Source organism: Coregonus lavaretus, assembly GCF_964263955.1.
Source record: "Coregonus lavaretus genome assembly, chromosome: 15".
Taxonomy (NCBI): Eukaryota; Metazoa; Chordata; class Actinopteri; order Salmoniformes; family Salmonidae; genus Coregonus; species Coregonus lavaretus.
Window position 1 is genome coordinate 7,865,554 of NC_140002.1, and position 24,407 is coordinate 7,889,960.

The window sequence follows — 24,407 nt, forward strand, 5'->3', positions numbered from 1 at the left end:
CATTTCACTTTGTGCAAGAGAGCATTCCCCCATTACTGATGGAGTGACACCAGGGCCCCTATCCACAAAGCGTCTCAGAGTAGGAGTGCTGATCTAGGATCTGTACATCTAATCTAATTCATTATGATATAAAAGGCCAAACTGATCCTAGATCAGTAATCATAATATGCCATTTAGCAGACGCTTTAGTCATGCGTGGTCCCGGGGATCGAACCCACTACCTTGGCGTTACAAGCGCCGTGCTCTACCAGCTGAGCTACAGAGGACCACGCTGAGACGCTTTGAGGATATGGGCCCTGATATAGCAATGAGCATTTTTGCACCTTCCAGCATAGTGTGTGCTGATGATGAAAATGTCAAACTGTAATCTGTGTCCCAATACTCATCTGAATGCCCTCCTCTTCGCCTTGTCTCCTGAATAGGGTTTCATGATGAACTACATACAGTATCAAGTTATTTTTCATTAGTGGTCATGAGGGAAAGGGGAGTAAGGGGCATTGGGGAATGAACATTGGGTGATAGTCAGATAGTCTGCCCTTGCTGAGGATGAGATGGGTAAAGAAAGAACTGCACCATTTGTATTTTATTTTTTTTGTTATAGAAATGCGTGGCAAAGTATTTGTTCACATGTCAGAAACACAACAAGCATTGATGTAAAATCCTGCGATGCATCCTTGGCTGTTGCAGGTGCCCGCGGAGCTGCAAGTAGGATGCGGGCTCGCCACATGAAGGCGCGTGCGATTACTACTTGATACAATAACCTACACTGTAAATCTACAAAGTACAGCTCACTCTTTACTTACATGTCATTGTAGCAAATGAGGTGGATTGATAGGTCTATCACTTGTCTGTGTGTGAACCAATATCATGGATTGGAGTGGACTGAATATTGAGTAAAACGTTTGCAAGTAAACCTAACTTTATTTCCATGTATATGTTTGTTCAATGTCTATCATGAACCCGCCCAAACAAACCGCCCACTAAACGGTAGCTTTCACTTTCAAAAGAGTGACAGGTGAAGAATATAATCCCTTTTTCCTATTTCAGGTTGTAGCCTATGCATGATGTTTGGCGAAAGTAACCCATTTTAAAGATATTAGAATCGGATTTCAGTAACCGCAAATTTAAAGTACGTCATTAATATGGCGCCAAAAGAGTTTAAAGCGTGAGTTTATTATTTGTTATAAGGTTGTGCACCCGCCAGTGCAATCGCACAAGAGAGAGAAGAACACGAGCGGGCAAAGCGGGAGCGAATGAGCAGGCTACATGTTTTTAGGCGGAACGTTGCCAAACTAGCTAGCAGGCGATATGTATTTAGGCGGAACGTTGCCAAACTAGCCAGCTTGCAATCTTTCATGAATCATTCTTTGAAAATTAGGCATCTTCTTTTTTCTACTGGATCTGAGGAAAACATACTCACATGACAAATCGGGACCTGGGGGATACCACATTGGATTTGGACTATTTTCGAAATGCGACATGGCTTTCAAAATTATATTTGTTAGCTTACCTTGCTGTACCATAGCTAGCGTACAGTAGAACTGACTTACTGGCTGCGGCTATTTTGCAAGCTAACGTTAGCTAGCTAGCTCGAGAATTTGGATTTAAGGATGACACTCCTAAAGTCAGCTAAATGTAGCTAACTGTATTTAGCTGATAACTGCGAAGGCGGATGTCGCAGGTTTGTTGAATATTATATTATGCTGTCGGATAGACTATCATGGAGTAAATTTGTTAATTGGTACTTTTTATTTGGACTCTTGGGAGAGCATCTGACGTGCTGTCACCACCATACAGCCTCGCAGGCATAGTCGTGTCACCAACGTGGATAGCTAGGGGTAAGTTGGCTACACTGGAATTTGACCACCGTGAAATTCACTGTCGCTTACTACATGTGGTTAGCTTCAAATGATATCGTAATTTCTCATCATCGTCCAGAGTCGAGGACGTTTCACCACCCGACACTGACTGCAATCAAGATAAAAAGGTGGGTTGGATTTTGGTTTATTGCTTCCCCCAAGAAGTACAGTACAGTAGCATGTAGCACAGGGTGAGAAGCACGCACTTCCAGAGCGGGTAGGGAAATGTGTAGTGTACATGGGTCTAATGGTTGTGATAACTAGCGAACACGGGAAGAACATCATGCAACTTTTTTTATTGAATAAAATATGAAAATGTCAGGTCCCAGGTCACGAGCAATGTTTGCAACGCCAACTACGCAGCGAGTATTATTTATAGACGGGCGGTCATGTTCACCGCTGTTATTAAATAATTTTGGTAGCCAGGGGTAGCGGGATTTTTTCCCGAGGTGCTGTTACATTACATTCGCCAGTGAAATAAATTATTTCATTCTTTGTTGAATTCTAATAAATTATTGGCTACTTATGCAAGAGTCGCGCAAGTGTGTGCATGTTGTCGCGAAGAGGGACCGCGGGCTCGCCAACGTATGGCGCTGAAAATACACTTAGCGAATGTGATCGAAAATTATCTGCCTGTTGAAAAGATTACAACAGAGGAGGATCATTTTGGTAATAACGATTGTGCTATAAAACTGCAGTTGGCAAAAGTTACTGTTGTCATCCAGTTTCGCTCAACTGTGGATTTGAAATTATGGGCGCATGTGAATTACGCTCCCAAAAAGGTGAGGTATTTTGGAAGGCTAAGCACGCACATATCTAAGAATTAGAACAAGCTTGGTACTCTTCCCTCCCTGGCTCTCGCTGCATGCTGTGCAGAAATACTGTAGGGGGGAGTGGCTCTTGTTTACCTTCAGAAACTCTGCGCTCATAGAGCAGGGGGTGGGACTAGATTTCGTGCTGCGCAATGTTAGTAGAGGGACAGATCAGCATCTTGATGTTCCCATTTTAAGAAATGAGAACTTGATGTTCATAGTCAGATATATGAACATCAATCCCATCTGTAATTAGCCCACCCAACTACCTCATCCCCATATTGTTATTTACATTGTTATTTATTTTGCTCATTTGCACCCCGGTATCTCTATTTTCACATCATCTTCTGCACATCTATCACTCCAGTGTTAATACTAAATTATAATTGTAATTATTTTTCACTATGGCCTATTTATTGCCTTACCTCCATAACTTACTACATTTGCACACACTGTATATAGATTTTCTATTGTGTTATTGACTGTACGTTTTGTTTATTCCATATGTAACTCTGTGTTGTTGTTTTTCCGCACTGCTTTGCTTTATCTTGGCCAGGTCGCAGTTGTAAATGAGAACTTGTTCTCGACTGGCTTACCTGGTTAAATAAAGGTGAAATAAAACATAAAAAATAAAAAAAGTTTTGGATAGAGAATTTCCAGGGTTCAAATTACACATTGACTCTTGGGGGTGCCCCACATTGATATCTTTGACAGTTGTGGGGGGTTCCCATTGATATTTCAATTCTTACGAGGAGTTTTTTGGGGGGGTTTCCAATATATGTGAAGTTTACTTTTAAAGCACATTACATTCAAATGTGCTCTTGAGGTAATTCCTTATAGCTACTCCATATTATGGTCCTCTTTAATAACAAACAAACCAGTAAAATATTGTTACTTACAATCCATTACCGGCACCCATGATTAGAATAGTATACTGAACAATCCATCCTGCTTCTCTTTTTGCACAGATGTAATTGAAGTGGTTCTTTCCTTGAATCAATTAAGTCTGAATCATCTGGGGACTTGTTAAATGTTCCCAGTTGTGACAGCTCCCTCCAACCCCCTTCCCCCCCTCCCGCTGGGCATGAAACAGGAGATGAGTCATGGTGTGGGGGCACATCTCTCTCTCTCTCTCTCTCTCTCTCCCTGGAGGCCAGCTATTCTTACCTAGAAAAGCAAAGTTGTTTGTTTACAAGCAGGACTGGAATGTAGGCCTCCAAGAGGTGCCCAATCTGCTAGGGCACCAAGGCCATTAACCAAAATAGCTAATTAAATTGATTTTAAAACCCAGAGTCTGTTTGGAATATTTATTTCTCACACAGAACGACAAGCTGACCAATAGAATAAGTAAACTTTTTTACTATGGGGGAGAGTAGGCTAGTGCTTTTGCTGTTCGTTACTTATCTTGTTGGCTGACAAAGTAAATGTGGACAGTTCTTCTAACATCTTCAATATGCACCTCGGAATTCGATAAGAAGGACGCTCGCCGTTGCATCCCCGATGTATCTGTCTTCATTAGTAGCCTACTTCGGAGCTGCGACGCCTGTGAGAAAGACCCGATCACGTGACAGGCATTGGCTGATAAGAATTGAGATATCTGAGAGAGCCATGTGAGTGAGAGGTGCTTCTGAGCAGGGCGATTGGCAGCCGGGAGAAGGGAATTCTAATTATACTGAACAAAAATCTAAACACAACATGCAACAATTTAAATGATTTTACTGAGTTACAGTTCATATAAGGAAATCAGTCAATTTAAATAAATGTATTAGGCCCTAATCTATGGATTTCACATGACTGGGAAGCGGTGCAGCCATGGGTGGGCCTGGGAGAGCATAGGCCCACCCACTTAGCAGCTGACCCACTGGGGAGCCAGGCCCAGCCAATCAGAATGAGTTTTTCCCCACAAAAGGGCTTTATTACAGACAGAAATACTCCTCAGCACCAAATTCTCTAAAACTACATTGGAGGCAGCTTATGGTAGATAAATGAACATTCAATTCTCTGGCAACTGCTCTGGTGGACATTCCTGCAGTCAGCATGCCAATTGCATGCTCCCCTGAAACTTGAGACATCTGTGGCATTGTGTTGTGACACAACTTCATATTTTGAAGTGGAACTTTGTTGTCCCCAGCACAAGGTGCACCTGTGTAATGATCATGCCGTTTAATCAGCTTCTTGATATGCCACACCTGTCAGGTAGAAGGATTATCTTGGCAAAGGAGAAATGCTCACAAACAGGGAAATAAGCTTTTTGTGCGTATGGAATATTTCTGGGATTTTTTTATTTCAGCTCATGAAACACGGGACCAACAATTTACATGTTGCGTTTATATTTTTTGTTCAGTGTATTATATTCAGCACAAAGGCACAATGGGCACTTTGGTTGCAAGGCATGGATTTATTATATATATATATATATTTTTGTCATTTAGCAGATGCTCTTATCCAGAGCGACTTACAGTTAGTGAGTGCATACATTTTTTTTTTTGTTTAAATACTTTTAGGGGGCATTACGGTCACGCAAGGGGGACGCAGGGAGAGATACAGTGGCTTGTGAAAGTATTCACCCCCCTTGGCATTTTTCCTATTTTGTTGCCTTACAACCTGGAATTAAAATGTTTTTTGGGGGGTTTGTATCATTTGATTTACACAACATGCCTACCACTTTGAAGATGCAAAATATTTTTTATTGTGAAACAAACAAGAAATAAGACAAAAAAACAGAACTTGAGTGTGCATTACTATTCACCCCCCCCCCCCCCCCCCCCCCCAAAGTAAATACTTTGTAGAGGCACCTTTTGCAGCAATTACAGCTGCAAGTCTATTGGGGTATGTCTCTATAAGCTTGGCACATCTAGCCACTGGGATTTTTGGCCATTCTTCAAGGCAAAACTGCTCCAGCTCCTTCAAGTTGGATGGGTTCCGCTGGTGTACAGCAATCTTTAAGTCATACCACAGATTTACATTTCCCCTTAAACCACTCATGTTGCTTTAGCAGTATGCTTAGGGTCATTGTCCTGCTGGAAGGTGAACCTCTGTCCCAGTCTCAAATCTCTGGAAGACTGAAACAGATTTCCCTCAAGAATTTCCCTGTATTTAGGGCCATCCATAATTCCTTCAATTCTGACTAGTTTCCCAGTCCCTACCGATGGAAAAACATCCCCACAGCATGATGCTGCTACCACCATGCTTCACTGTGGGGATGCTGTTCTTGGGGTGATGAGAGGTGTTGGGTTTGTGCCAGACATAGCGTTTTCCTTGATAGCCCAAAAGCTCAATTTTAGCACTCATCATGGAAATGGGGGTGGCGAAATGTGAATTTGGTCCAGACCAGTCCCTGACAAGTTACAATGAACCCATACATCTAAACGTAGTTACGTTGCGCTACATTGTAACTGCTATGTTTTTTTAGTCTCTGAAAACATTTGAATGACATAGGTTGAGGAATACCCTATATATATATGTGTATGTATATGTATGTATGTATGTATGTATGTATGTATGTATGTATGTATGTATGTATGTATGTATGTATGTATGTATGGCAATTAGAATGTATTATCTACAAGGGTTATGATAAATGTAGGCATTGTTGTACACATCTTTTTTTCCAGTGTGGAACTTGACAAAAAATGTCAAATGTCCATCACTAAAATTCATACAACCAGTAGGCCTAGACTACATCAAGAAAACTAAAAAGCAATGAGGCTGATGCAACAGATCAGAACGTTTAGCTTAACATTTTGATAAACTATTATTTCTTCACATAAGCACAGCAATGCAGTAGGCTATGTGCGAAAGTTGATTCCATAACGCAATTAGTAGGAAAACACCGTTGTCAAAAGCACACCGCACATGCAAGTGGTTTCATCTGACAGAGAAGAAAATATCTGTTTGAAATTTAGAAAGAGGGGCAATCTAAAGATGCAACAACTAGCATTGGTTGCTAATATGACTAGGATTGTGCCTTTGGCTACTGGACAATGAAAGAAAGTTGATTTGAAAAGCAATAGAACATGAGAAAAATAGCTTACTGGTTTCAATGGCATATGGAAGTCTTTACAAAATAATTGCCTCCACGTTTCTATTGAAAGACATGCCTCATATGAAGTAAAACGTTCAGGTTTAAAACAATTTAAGTATATGTTTTCAAAATGCATACTGCCTCCAGCTCATTGCAAAGTGGTGTATGATGCACTAAAGCCTGCCTACGTTGCCTATGCACTTGAATAGCGAATGGGAAGCACACTTCAATTACCAGTTAAGAAATAAAAATAGTAGCTCTCTTTAATCATGGCCATCAAAACAGCTTTTAACACACGATTGCATTTAGAATTGTTGCGCAATGATTGGGCTTATGTTTAAATCCAGCAGCAATGAACAAGCTGTTTGAAGAGCTGTAGCAGTAGCTCTTACGCTGACAACTAGGCTCTGTGTCTGTATAATTCCACTAAAGTATGCAAATTAATCGGTCAAATACATTTACATCGACTGGTATTTTTGTCCAAAAGCTGGCTATTACCGGCTAACGGAAACCTTGGTGTGCATGTTTGTTTTGTCTGCTTGTGCATGTGTGACTGTACTTGCATGTTTGTGTGTGCATACATGTGCTTGTTTGTGTGTAAGCGTGTGCTTACATCATGTTTATCAGGGCTCTACGCTTACCTTTTTTACAAGGAGCACGTGTGCGCCTAAGTTGAAAAATGAAGGTGCACACAAAGAAATTTAGGAACACAATGCAAAATATTAGAGGTAATGAAGAATCCTTAATTTGTCGAGGCGAACTGGTGTATAAATATGATAAAGTAAATTAGACTGACTTTTATGTGTGCAGCGCCTCCTAAAATGAATCTATCAGCACTTCACTCAGTGCGCACAGCTCCCCTGCCAGGCAGTGTTGCAGCGCGAGGTGGGATATAGGATTAGTATTTATTTGTGCAATTAGCAGCTATGCAACGAAACAGCAGAAATACTTTGAAAACAGCTACTGCAGCATTTTTCTAACTCTTAACTCGCACATGTGCTTATACTTTTGACAATTTGTATTCGCAAATGTAATGCTCACACTGTAGAGCACTGCAAACTGACCACCTGCCAACGTGGCTGGTGAAATAGACATTCTTACCCGCCAATACCTAAATCTACCCGCATTTGGCGGGTGTTAAATTTATACTTTTGTTTGTGTGTGTATTTGTGTGCTTGTATGTTTGAGTCTGTGTGCGCGCATGTGTGTATCCGTGTGTTTTCTGCTGCGGATGACCCTGCTGTGGCCTGGAATGAATGCTCATTAACACAGCCTGTCAAGGTCTCTGTGGAATTCTGCTGTTCAGTGGGCAGTGGGTGGACGACGTCTCTGGAACACCAGGAGATGAATGTCTTTCACCCGGCCCGGTGACTTAAAATGTTATAGAAATATAATTGTGAAGCAGGGTATCATGCAGGAGGAATAGAATGGTAAAAAATATTGCACTATAAATTTAATAGGTTTCCACTGGGGATGCAAACTATGTACCAGACTTTGGGATAGAATGCTAGTCCCCTTCCTGCTCTAGAAGGTAATCAGGGGTTTTGCTGATGGTGATAGATACAGTTGGTGGTTGTCAGGCTCCCTTTCTCCCCCTGCCCTTTTCACCTTGCATCAAAGCCAGGTAGATTACCCAGCCTCTCTAGTTTCCTGGCCCATGAAAAGGCTTGAAAAACAGTAAATTTCATGCTTGCCAGCAGTGCTTGATTACACCAGTCAGTGGCCTTTGTAAAGCAAGTCGTCTTTCAAAAGCACCAAGCTTTGTGCTTGTATCTGTATTTACTGCTGTCAGCTAATAAACACACAGCTAACCCTTGCAAGGATAAACATCCCGAAAAGTAGTGTTCATTCACCGACGGCAACAAACAGTCAAGGCCACATTTTAAGACTGAAAGGAAACTATAAACAACAATCAGTCCACCAGGTTTGAACTCTTTATTCATCTCAAGGTAGGTTAGCACAACAAGCGTCCAGCCAGGAAACTTAAATGGATGGACATGCTGACCGATGTTCGCTGGGTCCCTGGTGTGAGTGGGAGGAGGAAGGGGGGAAATAAACAGGGAGGTAGCCAGGTTAGTGTGAGTGGAGGGGAGGGGATGGAGAGGGGGAGATAAACAGGTAGGTGGGAGTAGTGAGGGAGAGGAGATAAACAGGGAGGTAGCCAGGTTAGTGTGAGTGGAGGGGAGGGGATGGAGAGGGGGAGATAAACAGGTAGGTGGGAGTAGTGAGGGAGAGGAGATAAACAGGGAGGTAGCCAGGTCCGTGTTAGTGGAGGGAGAGGGGGAGATAAACGGGTAGGTGGGACGAGGAAGAGGGGGGGAGATGAACAGGGCGGTAGCCAGGTCAATGTGAGGGAGGAAGAGGAGATGAACAGGGTGATAGCCAGGTCAATGTGAGGGAGGAAGAGGAGATGAACAGGGCGGTAGCCAAGTCAATGTGAGGGAGGAAGAGGAGATGAACAGGGCGGTAGCCAGGTCAATTTGAGGGAGGGAGAGGAGATGAACAGGGCGGTAGCCAGGTCAATGTGAGGGAGGGAGAGGAGTTGAACAGGGCGGTAGCCAGGTCAATGTGAGGGAGGGAGGGAGAGGAGATGAACAGGGCGGTAGCCAGGTCAATGTGAGGGAGGGAGGGAGGGAGAGGAGTTGAACAGGGCGGTAGCCAGGTCAATTTGAGGGAGGGAGAGGAGATGAACAGGGCGGTAGCCAGGTCAATGTGAGGGAGGGAGAGAGAGGAGATGAACAGGGCGGTAGCCAGGTCAATGTGAGGGAGGGAGGGAGAGGAGTTGAACAGGGCGGTAGCCAGGTCAATGTGAGGGAGGGAGGGAGAGGAGATGAACAGGGCGGTAGCCAGGTCAATGTGAGGGAGGGAGAGGAGTTGAACAGGGCGGTAGCCAGGTCAATGTGAGGGAGGGAGAGGAGTTGAACAGGGCGGTAGCCAGGTCAATGTGAGGGAGGGAGAGAAGATGAACAGGGCAGTAGCCAGGTCAATGTGAGGGAGGGAGAGAAGGAGGGAGAGGAAATGAACAGGGCGGTAGCCAGGTCAATGTGATGGAGGGAGGGAGAGGAGATGAACAGGGCTGTAGCTGGCAGTGTCAGTGAAGGGTACAATACAGTCCTCCATCCCTCCCTGGGGCTAATGAACTCCTGATGGCAGGAGGTGAGAGCAGGGGGTTTAATCTCCTCTTCTCCTTCTCTCTTGCTCTTCTTATTCCCTGTTTTTGGCAGGCAGATGCTCAGGTCCCTTGGACGCAACCTCTGATTGTTTGTCAGCAGTTTCAGGAGAGGGAGACTAGAAAAGGATGTGTTCCCGGCCTTCCCTTCTCTTTTTTCCCCTCTTCCACCTCCCTCCTCCTGCCTTTTCTCATAATGCAGCAGCGTCAAGTCAAAAAATATTGTGTTAATTCATTTGTGGCTGGACCGGAGCCGTGGAGATGATGATGATGGAAATCCATTATATTTTTGTTGCTCGTTTGTCTGGTGACAGCTGCCTTGATGACAGCTTTGCTCACTCTTGGCATTCTCTCAACCAGCTTCACCTGGAATGCTTTTCCAACAGTCTTGAAGGAGTTCCCACATATGCTGAGCAAAGCTCAGCTGGCTGCTGTCGTGACATGACTTACTTTAATGTATGACTGTTATTTATCGAATCACCTAACTGTTTAATTATCACTCGATGAAATTAATCATGTAACAATTAACACATTAGGAATTTGGGGCAACACGGAATAAGTTGTTTAACGAGTTACCATCTCCCGAATTAAACTCTTAGAAGATATGTTATATATCGATAACAGTCACTTATCAAATAATTACCTTTTATCAGTCTCATTCTGAATGTCGCATAATCCTTGAACCTGCAAGAACCCTAACCTTATTGATGAATCAGCAATACACAAATTGGCTTAATTATTTATTTACTAACTAACTAAATAATAACACAATACAAACACACAGGTTATTGATTACTAACGTAATACAATGAAAACAGGTCCCTAGTGGACTGTACTAACAATCACATGACTGTTTGGGTTTAAGGAGAGTCAGAGTGGAAGGGAGAGACAGAGATTCAAACTATCGTGGTTACTTTGGAGACTATGCTCACAATAATCATAATACTTATGCACCCTAATAACGCTAATTCGGATTAGAAATGCAGGATGTATTTACGTGTAGCTGTCCTCGATAGTTGAGTTGATGATGTAGGACTCTGGTTTGCCCACCAGCGATCCCAATGTCCTTGGTAGAGTTTCTGGTCGTAGTGCTGGTTAGAATGGATACTTTCAGATGTACCAGCGGTTGTCTGAGCGCGATTGTCCTTCCCACTTCTTGTCTTTAGTGAAAGTTCTCTAGACGACTATACATGCCAGCTGCAGACTGAAATGATAAGGTCTAGTGCATTGTCTTCTTCTGCACCTCGTGTAGAGGTTGAGAGTTTCAGAGTTTCTCCATTTCAAACGTGTGGACTAACATCTCACGTTTTCTGGTCTTGTAGAAATTCAACCAGTTTACAATGTTTAGCTCACGCTTCACGTCTGCTGGTCTGTAGCGTTTCAACCATTTTAAACCGTGGGGCTTGCAGGTCTGGTAGAAATTCAACCATTTGCAACGTTTGGCTCACGCTTCACGTCTGCTGGTCTTCCTTTGGTAATGGAGTTTTAGTCTTAAACCATTTTGTAACGTTTAGCTCACGCTTCACGCTTCTTGGTCTTTTGTTTAAATGTTTTTCAAGGCTTTTTATGCACTCGGGGTAAAAGGGGCGTTCCATCATGTTTGTGCTCATCTGGGCGTGGCCACTGACTGAGAACAAATCAATATGGAAAACAATCATCTCATCTAGAATGCTACAATCACATTGTTATCTTCACAAAATAATTATAATACTTAATCATTCATTTTATACCACAATTAGATGCAAACCTCATAACTGGGAAGTATACCACCCCAGAGATACAGTTATGTTGTACCACCGTCTTTAATGACATCACAACATAGTAACGAATTTGACATGATTGTTCTTTTAGTCGCCACCAACCATTTCACACATTCTTTTAAGTAGGAATATTGTTTCATTATCCACTTTTGGATGTTGGAGTCTTGGCGGGAAGACTTCCTTTGTTAACAAATGGGTCCTTTCTCCCAATACTTCATGGCAAGGAAGAGAAAGTCTGCACGGTATTTACGACCGGTCATAAAACTGCCACACTGGAAAGGGGGTCTTCAAACCTTTGCCTGGCCGGTATGTTTGATCCTCAGCCCATGAGGGCAAGTCATGACACTGCTTTTCCGTCACTCTGCGGTCCAACTCATCCCAAACCATCTCAATTGGGTTGAGGTCGGGTGATTGTGGAGGCCAGGTCATCTGATGCAGCACTCCATCACTCTCCTTCTTGGTCAAATAGCCCTTACACAGCCTGGGGGTGTGTTTTGGGTCATTGTCCTGTTGAAAAACAAATGATAGTCCCACTAATCGCAAACCAGATGGGATGGTTTCGCTGGTAGCCATGCTGGTTAAGTGTGCCTTGAATTCTATATAAATCACAGACGGTGTCACCAGAAAAGCACCATCACACCTCCTCCATGCTTCACGGTGGGAACCACACATGTAGAGATCATCCGTTCACCTACTCTGCGTCTCACAAAGACACGGCAGTTGGAAACAAAAAATCTCAAATTTGGACTCATCAGACCAAAGGACAGATTTCCACCGGTCTAACGTCCATTGCTCGTGTTTTTTGGACCAAGCAAGTCCCCTCTTCTTATTGGTGTCCTTTAGTAGTGGTTTCTTTGCAGCAATTCGACCATGAAGGCCTGATTTCACACATTCTCCTCTGACCAGTTGATGTTGAGATGTCTGTTACTTGAACTCTGTGAAGCATTTATTTGGGCTGCAATTTCTGAGGCTGGTAACTCTAATGAACTTATCTTTGCTTATTTGAGCTGTTCTTGCCATAATATGGACTTGGTCTTTTAATAGGGCTATCTTATGTATACCACCCCTACCTTGTCACAACACAACTGATTGGCTCAAACGCATTAAGAAGGAAATAAATTCCACAAATTAACTTTTAAGAAGGAATTGAAATGCATTCCAGGTGACTACCTAATGAAGCTGGTTGAGAGAATGCCAAGAGTGTGCAAAGCTGTCATCAAAGTAAAGGGTGGCTACTTTGAAGAATCTCAAATATAAAATATATTTTGATTTGTTTAACACTTTTGGTTACTACATGATTCCATGTGTGTTATTTAATCTCTCTATCGATCTCACCTTCCTAATATTGAGTTGCACCCCCTCCGTTTGCCTTCAGAACAGCCTCAATTGGCTGGGGAATGGACTCTACAAGGTGTCAAAAGCATTTCACAGGGATGCTGGCCCATGTTGACTCCAATGCTTCCCCCGGTTGTGTCAAGTTGGCTGGATGTCCTTTAGGTGATGGACCATTCTTGATATACTACCGTACCCCGTTCAAAGGCACTTAAATATTTTGTCCTGCTCATTCACGCTCTGAATGGCACACATACACAATCCATGTCTCAATTGTCTCAAGGCTTAAAACATTTTTAACCTGTCTCCTCCTCTTCATCTACACTGATTTGAAGTGGATTGAACATGTGACATCAATAAAGGGTCATAGCTTTCACCTGGATAGTCTGTCATGGAAAGAGCATGTGTTCTTAATGTTTTGTACACTCTATATACAGTGAGCTCCAAAAGTATTGGGACAGTGATAAGTGCGAAAGGTAGACGCACAAATATCATACCCCCAAGACATGCTAACCTCTAAAAGACTGATCATATCTGTACTGAAGTTTCAGTGCATCACTAATTTAGATGATTCCCTACTAAGTTCAGTACGTTTTTTTATATTGTTGAACTCCGTTTTAATATCTGGATTCCGTCCACATTCTCCGTATCGCAGATTTTATAGGGCCCTAAGAGCAGAGCAGCAGAGGGGAAGCGGGCGGGGATCTGCCTCCCAGGGGTACTGCAGTGACACGCTGGTCCTTGCCTGCCTTGTTGCTGCCTTGATTTGCACAAATGGCATTAACACTGCACACATCCTCCCTCCTCTCCCCGCCCCTCTGCTTTTTCCATGGAGAGAGGGGAGGGAAAGGACTGTCAATAAAATAGGAACAAACAGAGGGCGATAGTGGAGCTTGGTTGCCCGGCTCTCTGGTGGTTTATGCCACTAATGGCACTGCTGCATCTTCCCCTAACACACACACACATATACAAACACACACACTTGCCTCTGCAGCAGCCAGCTTCAGAGAGATGTGTTGTTATGAAGCAATTTATATGCAGGGATTCTTTATCAAACAGCCTGACCTACCAGGTCCTGGAGGAGCTCTCTGTGCCCCCTCCCTGGCTGTGTGTGTGTGTATCCTGGGACCTGAGAGAGGCTTGTTGATGGAGAGCGAGGCTTGTTGATGGAGAGACAGGCCAGGCAGGCAGACATACAGGCACGCTGGCAGACAGGCGGGCTGGCAGACAGGCCAGGCACGCTGGCAGGCAGACAGGCCAGGCCGGCAGACAGGCAGGCAGTAACTGTATCCATTCCAGAGGCTCTGTGTCAGAATTAGCCTTCTAATGAGCTTTGCAGTCATCTCTCAGCACTCTGAAAGACCAGGCAGACACACAAACACACTCTCACGGAAATGACCAGGCAGCTCACTTTGGCACTCGCAGACAGTTTTGGGATGCAGCCTTTTTAGCCTACGGCATCCATGCAGCTCAGTCATCACACACAGCCCTCCCCAGTGAGTGAGTCAGATAGTGTGTGTGTGTACACTCACGCGTGACCCTGTCAATGAGGCCAGGGGCAGCAGAGCCATGGCCCTGTGTAGTGACACCATGAAGAGACTGTTGTGGGAATGACCAGGCATGTTTTGGCCTGTCTCCTTTCCTCTGTGTAGAGAGAGCAGGCATGGGGACACACTACTACTGGGCAATTCCACGGAAATGGAATTACGCTTTGACTCAGTTTTTTACTTTTAAATGTTTGCCTAACAAAAACCATTGATTTCAAAGTTCAACAAACCAAAAACTCTATGTACAAGGACTTCTTTGAACAATTTCCACGGAATAAAAAAATACATGGAATTATGGTAATCTCCCTCAGGTTTTTATGGGACCACATTTTACAAAAACTCAGTTAAATATCTGCTCCAAATTAAGATTCAAAGATGTCTGCAGAATGAATGGGGTGTCAGCTTTAACATGACACCTTGAGTTTGAAAAAAACTATTTTAGTTATTGAACTACAGTAAGTGAAGTGGATTTACATCCGGTAACGGAACTACAGTAACGGAATTAAATCATGGGTCCCTGATCTTCTGAAAAGTAGGACAGATTTTTTTTACTTGTCCAAAAGCTTGTCCCAACAAAAACCAAAAGGTCTCAAACACCATTTTTACATAATTGTATGATGCAAGGAACCACTTTACAAAATAAGATTCATTACTATATGTTTTACCATAGAGAATCAGACAAAAATGTAGGCTACTCTCTGCCTATTCAGGGAGATCGTTCAAAATTGAACGTTGTCATGACTCTCCCTGGGTGAGGATCAAAGGCCTCATGTCAGCCAAGACAATGGCCGACAACAACCAGACCCTCTTACCCACGGGGCTGTGCTGGTCTTGACACCTTAATACTGCCATACATTAGAGATGAGATATCTCTGGCCTCTAGTATGGTGAAAGGAATGTCCTTTGTTTCAGAGACTTTTGCCGCCCAAAACTTCAACATCCAACAATGAACATTGGGACAATATGCTTCAACATCTAAATGTTGGGAATGATGAGAAATGGAATATGGAAAAATAATGTATATTTTGTGATGTTATTAAAAATGGTATAAAGGTGTTATAACGAAAACATTGCAACTTGAAGAGCTTTTACACTGTGTACAGTCGTGGTCAAAAGTTTTGAGAATGACACAAATACTAATTTTCACAAATTCTGCTGCCTCAGTTTTGATGATGGCAATTTGCATATACTCCAGAATGTCATGAAGAGTGATCAGATGAATTGCAATTAATTGCAAAGTCCCTCTTTGCCATGAAAATGAACTTAATCCCAAAAAAACATTTCCACTGCATTTCAGCCCTGCCATAAAAGGACCAGCTGCCATCATGTCACTGATTATCTCGTTAACACAGGTGAGAGTGTTGACGAGGACAAGGCTGGAGATCACTCTGTCATGCTGATTGAGTTAGAATAACAGACTGGAAGCTTTAAAAGGAGGGTGGTGCTTGAAATCATTGTTCTTCCTCTGTTAACCATGGTTACCTGCAAGGAAACACGTGCCATCATCATTTCTTTGCACAAAAAGGGCTTCACAGGCAATGATATTGCTGCTAGTAAGATTGCACCTAAATTAACCATTTATCGGATCATCAAGAACTTCAAGGAGAGAGGTTCAATTGTTGTGAAGAAGGCGTCAGGGCGCCCAAGAAAGTCCAGCAAGCGCCAGGACCGTCTCCTAAAGTTGATTCAGCTGCGGGGTCGGGTCACCACCAGTGCAGAGCTTGCTCAGGAATGGCAGCAGGCAGGTGTGAGTGCATCTGCACACACAGTGAGGCGAATACTTTTGGAGGATGGCCTGGTGTCAAGAAGGGCAGCGAAGAAGCCACTTCTCTCCAGGAAAAACATCAGGGACAGACTGATATTCTGCAAAAGGTACAGGGATTGGACTGCTGAGGACTGGGGTAAAGTCATTTTCTCTGATTAATCCCTTTTCCGATTGTTTGGGGCATCCAGAAAAAAGCTTGTCTGGAGAAGACAAGGTGAGCGCTACCATCAGTCCTGTGTCATCCTGAGACCATTCATGTGTGGTGTTGCTTCTCAGCAAAGGAAGTGGGCTCACTCACAATTTTGCCTAAGAACACAGCCATGAATAAAGAATGGTACCAACACATCCTCCGAGAGCAACTTCTCCCAACCATCCAAGAACAGTTTGGTGACCAACAATGCCTTTTCCAGCATGATGGAGCACCTTGCCATAAGGCAAAAGTGATAACTAAGTGGCTCGGGGAACAAAACATCAACATTTTGGGTCCATGGTCAGGAAACTCCCCAGACCTTAATCCCATTGAGAACTTGTGGTCGATCCTCAAGAGGCGGGTGGACAAACAAAAACCCACAAATTCTGACAAACTCCAAGCATTGATTATGCAAGAATGGGCTGCCATCAGTCAGGATGTGGCCCAGAAGTTAATTGACAGCATGCCAGGGCGGATTGCAGAGGTCTTGAAAAAGAAGGGTCAACACTGCAAATATTGACTCTTTGCATAAACGTAATGTAATTGTCAATAAAAGCCTTTGACACTTATGGAATGCTTGTAATTATACTTCAGTATACCATAGTAACATCTGACAAAAATATCTCATAACACTGAAGCAGCGAACTTTGTGAAGACCAAAACCTTTGACCACGACTGTATATCAGGTTTACATCCTTTGCCTTGTGTAGAAAATATCAAGGAGGAAGACAATATTTCCGTGAAGATAGGAATGTGATTTTAGCTTTCTAACAAGATCATAGTGATGATAATAGTGATGATAATACTTTTGCCTCGTAACCACGCCCGAGGGAGCTCAGAGAGCGTGTCAGTATGACGGAAACGCCCCTCTTTACCAGAGTGCATAAAAGACTGAGATAAGCATTATCAGACTAGATGGACCTCAAGATGCAGCTTTTGTCCATATTGGTAATTATTTGATAAATAATAGTCATCACAATAATGAAAGGCACGTCACGACAACGTCTATCCATGTCCTGAGAATGTCGGAAAATGCCTTCAAAACCAGCCACTAGGGGGCAACAGTGAGCACTATTGCCATCAAGTAGGCTTGGGTTTTGCTAGGGCATTGTGGACAGGGGTGGTGGATGGGTGTAATCCCATGACTCTGGATCAGAAGATTGTGTGTTTGATCCCAGTCGTGGACACTCGTTTTTAATTTCTTTAACCCTGTTCCAAACCTTAACCATTCGGAATGAATGCCAAAACTTAACCCTTAACTCCACATTTTTACATTTGGAGAAATGGAACAGTACAAGGCACCAGGAGCAACAAAAACACTTCGAAATTTGACGTTTTGGAGAACTTGGATGAACGTCTAGTTCTGCAGTGAGATCTTGTTGGCCTATTGGTTTCTTTGCATATTCAAACCTGTCTCAAAATACAACACTGCCCCTTTAAGGCTCTCCTGGAGGATGGTTGGCCAACTTTTGGTAGCCTATAAAATATTGCAAAATTACAATTACAACCAAATACTTTTTATGTCTTTTATAAAATAATTCCCTTCAGGGCTAAAGATGTAAGGGCGTCCTGTCATCTCTGTGACGATAAAATATGTCAATGGGTCAAAACGGACAGAGAGAGAGAGGTAGTTAGCCTATAGCACAGGGGAAGGGTGAGACTGAGGATATCTGCATATAGATCAGACCGTTTTAGCTTAAAATGTTGATAATGTTTTGTTTCTTCATATTAAAAGCTCAACAATGCGCACATGGCTGTAGGCCATGCGGGAATGTTCCAAAATGCAATTGGAGGGAAAACACTGTTCTCAAAAGCGCACTGCATGGGTGAGCGGTTTCATGTGACAGAGATGAAAAATATCCGTTAGAAATTAAGGGAGATCTAAAGACTCATCAGCTAGCATTGGTTACTATTGTGACTAGGATTGTGTATTTGGCTGCTGGACAATAAACATTTGAAAACCAATAGAACATGAGAAAAATGCTGGTTTCAATGGCATATTAAGTGTTAATAAAATAATTCCCTCAACTTTCTATGGTCGTATTTTGGCAAGGCTACTTTGAAACAAGGTAAGACATGCTTCATAAAATGACAAAACGTCCATAATTAAGTTTATGGTTAAATGGCTTCAAAATGCTGAATGCCTCCGCTCAGATTCAGGTTGTGTGATGTGCGGTGCACAACAAGGCACTGTCCTACTCTCTCCAGTCGACAGAATCAAGCCTTTAGACCTTCATGTTAATTATCCTTCATTAAGCCTATGTTTGTCAAACATGACTGCCGTTAAGCCTATATATACACTACCGTTCAAAAGTTTGGGGTCACTTAGAAATATCCTTGTTTTTGAAAGAAATGCTATTTTTTTTGTCCATTTAAAATAATATCAAATTGATCAGAAATACAGTGTAGACATTGTTGATGTTGTAAATGGAAATTGTAGCTGGTAACGGATGATTTTTAATGGAATATCTATATAGGCGTACAGAGGCCCATTATCAGCAACCATCAGTCCTGTGTTCCAATGGCACGTTGTGTTTGCTAATCCAAGTTTATCATTTTAAAAGGCTAATTGATCATTAGAAAACCCTTTTGCAATTAGAAAGAGGAGTGGGAGGCCCCGTTGTACAACTGAGCAAGAGGACAAATACATTAGTGTCTAGTTTGAGAAACAGACGCCTCACAGGTCCTCAACTGGCAGCTTCATTAAATAGTACCCGCAAAACACCAGTCTCAACATCAACAGTGAAGAGGTGACTCCGGGATGCTGACCTTCTAGGCAGAGTTGCAAAGAAAAAGCCATATCTCAGACTGCCCATCTTAATCTTTTATTTTTATTGGCCAGTCTGAGATATGGCTTTTTCTTTGCAACTCTGCCTAGAAGGTCAGCATCCCGGAGTCGCCTCTTCACTGTTGACGTTGAGACTGGTGTTTGGACGAAAAAATTGCCTTCTTTCGAAAACAAGGACATTTCTAAGTGACTCCAAACTTTTGAACGGTAGTGTATATGTAATTAAAAGTCTAATTTAAAGTTTGGCCCCATTTTCTGGTGCCTCCCACATGTCAGCATGGGTTTGGACATGAGGCTGTAGCCTGTATGCATATCACCTACACTTTGACATGTAGGCGTTTTTATTTATCTACATCATTTTTTTTGGATTTGAATGTTATTCCAATGTTGGCCTCTGATCCAATTCTGATCGGCGTAATTGTTTGAAATTGTGATGATAACTCTAATGCAAACAAGCTGTTTAGTTGACTTGTCCCGATGCGATACCATGGACATATAACTACGTTGTGTGATTTATGAATGGAAAAGGGAAATAGGAGATTTACTTTATTCAGTCAGTTCCACATATTTTATAACGTAGTCACGCTTGCTGTTCGTCAATCAAAGCACACAGTAAATAGCCTATGCGCCACAACTCCTTGGATGCATATGAATCACAGCAGGGTCCAACGTAAACTTTTTTTCCAAACTTTCTCGGTCGGCCCAGTTGGCCAAATATCTACTGTCCCGAGCAGAATTTCTACTGGCCTGGACACTGTTAGTTGTTAAATGCATTGGGGTCATGCAGGGCCTATAGGTTGGCAGGCCCTTTCTCTATATTCAGCTATTAATAGGCTACACTTTGGTTATTTTGATATGTATTAAAAAGCTGTGTAATATAATTTACCAATGCTAGTCATTACTATATTCTTTAGAATTGCATTGTATTAATTGCATGCAGTATGTCATTTTGAGATTTGAAAATAATACGCTGGCCCTTTTTAAGACAAACGTCCCAAAAGAGATATCGACACGGCTACAATAGGCTAGTCAAGACGAATGCTAGGTGTGTTTTTGTTGTTGTTGCAGACTATCAACAGTAGCCAGCATATTGCTAGTATGTTCACTATTGAAGGTTTACTTCAGTAAATCACTTTCCCTAAAATAAATAGGCTCAGCGAGTAGATTGATGGACACTTCTTTTTGCTCTGGACAGCTCGGGTGTGCTGTGTGAAGGCATCAACTCATGTACTGCTTGAGAAGTTGTGACTTGCAGGAGCGTGGTGGTGCTTGAAAGAATGGCCAATCATATTGCTCAGATACAAATAGCATGACATTTATGCGTGTAGTCTTCAATGGTTTTCAATGGTAGACTGCGACAGAGCAGGTAAATGTTGAACTGGAATGCAAAAATGCGCTGAAAAGTTACTAGCCCGACACAAGATCCACTGGCCCGACATATGTTTATACTTACCCCGGCTGGACATCGTTAATTTTGGACCCTGCATGTGGAAGAAAACAATTTAATATGCCAGAAAACAATAGGCTAAGTGGATCTCGACTCATCGTTACCGCATTAAAGTATGAAAATGTATGCACTAATACTGTAAGGCGCTCTGGATAAGTGCGTCTGCTAAATGACTAAAATGTCAAATGTAAATTATGGGACGTGCAAATTCATGCTCTCTCCTTCCGTGTAGAAATTTGACTGCAACCACGGTGCACACAACACACACACCCAGGTACCGAGCAGACTGTCAAACCAGCAGTGTTTCCATGTCATTGCTACCTTTGTGACTGGCAGGTGTTTGTCCTATCAATAGATCGCTAGAAGATGCTGGAGAGGGCTCTGCAGATTTTTTTTCTGACTAGCAAATTGAAAAGTAGCCTAGTTAATTTAAGTGGAATAAGTACTCTGTAATCGGTTGTATAGCCGACAGCAAGTGCTAGTGGAAAACACTGATATTAGTTGGCAGGGGTCTTTACTTCAACATTATTGTGTTTTGATGTATTTATAATACCTTTTTTAATACTTTTTCTGGTAGATGTATTCTAAGACCTATTTTCCGTCTGTTTATCCAGAAATCAAAGCCTTTACTTATGCCTAATTTTGAAGATGGAAAATATATCTATGCCTTCATTTTCCAAATATATAGGCTCTTAGCTTTCATTTGACACCCAATTTTATATGTTCCTATGAACTTCACATGTTGGTGCTCATGGGTCCTTTTCGATGGAAATGCACTGCGACTGCTACTACTACTGCTACTGCTACTACTACTGCTACTACTACTACTACTGCTACTGCTGCTGCTACTGCAACAACAGATTGACTGGCACTACCAGTTTCGCTATCCCTTGCCGTCATTCACAGGTAGGCGATTTGAGGCATGCTTGAAAAGGGGGGCGTAGTGGAGTCACACCGCAGTAATGTAATCCATCTGGGCCACGATGCAAAGCATGGTATGCCAACTACTACATTACAGCATGTGTAGCGAGAGTGAGAGGGGGGAGAGAGGCAGGGGAGTGGAGTACTATACTAGAGCTCTATCTCTCTCTCTGAAACAGTGTTCTCTCTCTCTCTCTCTATCTGAGACAAAGCGCTCTCTCTCCCCCTCCATCTGTCTCTGAGACAGTGTTCTCTCTCTCTCTCTCTCTGAGACAGTGTTCTCTCTCTCTCTCTCTCTCTCTCTCTCTCTCTGAGACAGTGTTCTCTCTCTCTCTCTGAGACAGTGTGCTCTCTCTCTCTCTGAGACAGTGTTCTCTCTCTCTGAGACAGCGTTCTCTCTCTCTCTCTCTCTGAGACAGTGTTCTCTCTCTGAGACAGCGTTCTCTCTCTCTCTCTCTGAGACAGCGTTCTCTCTCTCTCTCTCTGAGACAGTGTTCTCTCTCTGAGACAGCGTTCGCTCTCTCTCTCTCTCTCTCTCTCTCTGAGACAGCGTTCTCTCTCTCTCTCTCTCTGAGACAGTGTTCTCTCTCTCTCTCTGAGACAGTGTTCTCTCTCTCTCTCTGAGACAGTGTTCTCTCTCTCTCTGAGACAGTGTTCTCTCTCTCTCAATCTGAGACAGTGTTCTCTCTCTCTCTCTCTCTCTCAGAGACAGTGTTCTCTCTCTCTCTCTCTGAGACAGTGTTCTCTTTCTCTCTCTCTCTCTGAGACAAAGCGCTCTCTCTCCCCCTCCATCTGTCTCTGAGACAGTGTTCTCTCTCTCTCTGAGACAGTGTTCTCTCTCTCTCTCTGAGACAGTGTTCTCTCTCTCTCTGAGACAGTGTTTTCTCTCTCTCTCTCTCTCTCTCTGAGACAGCGTTCTCTCTCTCTCTCTCTGAGACAGTGTTCTCTCTCTCTGAGACAGCGTTCTCTCTCTCTCTCTCTGAGACAGCGTTCTCTCTCTCTCTGAGACAGTGTTCTCTCTCTCTCTGAGACAGTGTGCTCTCTCTCTCTCTGAGACAGTGTTCTCTCTCTCTCTCTCTCTCTCTGAGACAGGGTTCTCTCTCTCTCTGAGACAGTGTGCTCTCTCTCTCTCTGAGACAGTGTTCTCTCTCTCTCTCTCTCTCTCTGAGACAGGGTTCTCTCTCTCTCTGAGACAGTGTTCTCTCTCTCTCTCTCTCTCTCTGAGACAGGGTTCTCTCTCTCTCTGAGACAGTGTGCTCTCTCTCTCTCTGAGACAGTGTTTTCTCTCTCTCTCTCTCTCTCTCTGAGACAGGGTTCTCTCTCTCTCTGAGACAGTGTGCTCTCTCTCTCTCTGAGACAGTGTTCTCTCTCTCTCTGAGACAGTGTTTTCTCTCTCTCTCTCTCTCTCTGAGACAGCGTTCTCTCTCTCTCTCTCTGAGACAGTGTTCTCTCTCTCTCTCTCTGAGACAGTGTTCTCTCTCTCTGAGACAGCGTTCTCTCTCTCTCTCTGAGACAGCGTTCTCTCTCTCTCTCTGAGACAGCGTTCTCTCTCTCTCTCTCTGAGACAGTGTTCTCTCTCTCTCTCTCTCTCTCTGAGACAGTGTTCTCTCTCTCTCTCTGAGACAGTGTTCTCTCTCTCTCTCTCTCTGAGACAGTGTTCTCTCTCTCTCTCTCTCTGAGACAGTGTTCTCTCTCTGAGACAGTGTTCTCTCTCTCTCTCTCTGAGACATTGTTCTCTCTCTCTCTCTCTCTGAGACAGTGTTCTCTCTCTCTCCCTCTCTGAGACAGCGTTCTCGCTCTCTCTCTCCCTCTCTGAGACAGCGTTCTCTCTCTCTCTGAGACAGCGTTCTCTCTCTCTCTGAGACAGCGTTCTCTCTCTCTCTGAGACAGTGTTCTCTCTGAGACAGCGTTCTCTCTCTCTCTGAGACAGCGTTCTCTCTCTCTCTGAGACAGTGTTCTCTCTCTCTCTCTGAGACAGTGTGCTCTCTCTCTCTCTGAGACAGTGTGCTCTCTCTCTCTCTGAGACAGTGTGCTCTCTCTCTCTCTGAGACAGTGTGCTCTCTCTCTCTCTGAGACAGTGTGCTCTCTCTCTCTCTGAGACAGTGTGCTCTCTCTCTCTCTCTGAGACAGTGTTCTCTCTCTCTCTCTCTCTGAGACAGTGTTCTCTCTCTCTCTCTGAGACAGTGTTCTCTCTCTCTCTCTCTGAGACAGTGTTCTCTCTCTCTCTCTCTGAGACAGTGTTCTCTCTCTCTCTCTCTCTCTGAGACAGTGTTCTCTCTCTCTGAGTCAGTGTTCTCTCTCTCTCTCTCTGAGACAGTGTTCTCTCTCTCTCTCTCTGAGACAGTGTGCTCGCTCTCTCTCTCTCTCTGAGACAGTGTTTTTTCTCTCTCTCTCTCTGAGACAGTTTTTTTTCTCTCTCTCTCTCTGACAGTGTTCTCTCTCTCTCTCTCTCTCTGACAGTGTTCTCTCTCTCTCTCTCTCTGAGACAGTGTTCTCTCTCTTTCTCCCTCTCTCTGAGACAGTGTTCTCTCTCTGAGACAGTGTTCTCTCTCTCTCTCTGAGACAGTGTTCTCTCTCTCTCTCTCTGAGACAGTGTTCTCTCTCTCTCTCTCTGAGACAGTGTTCTCTCTCTCTCTCTCTCTGAGACAGTGTTCTCTCTCTCTGAGTCAGTGTTCTCTCTCTCTCTCTCTGAGACAGTGTTCTCTCTCTCTCTCTCTGAGACAGTGTGCTCGCTCTCTCTCTCTCTCTGAGACAGTGTTTTTTCTCTCTCTCTCTCTGAGACAGTTTTTTTTC

The 24,407-nt window shown here is 43.4% G+C and overlaps 1 pseudogene across 1 annotated transcript in view; it reads left to right on the top strand.

The window, feature by feature from the left end:
• Positions 1–1,037: 1,037 nt before the first annotated feature.
• LOC311142614 (E3 ubiquitin-protein ligase Jade-2-like) overlaps positions 1,038–24,407 on the top strand; it is a 185,326-nt pseudogene continuing 161,956 nt past the window's right edge. Inside the window, exon 1 of the transcript XR_014615531.1 lies at positions 1,038–1,987. The product of XR_014615531.1 is annotated as an E3 ubiquitin-protein ligase Jade-2-like (transcript). The remainder of the gene's footprint in view (positions 1,988–24,407) is intronic.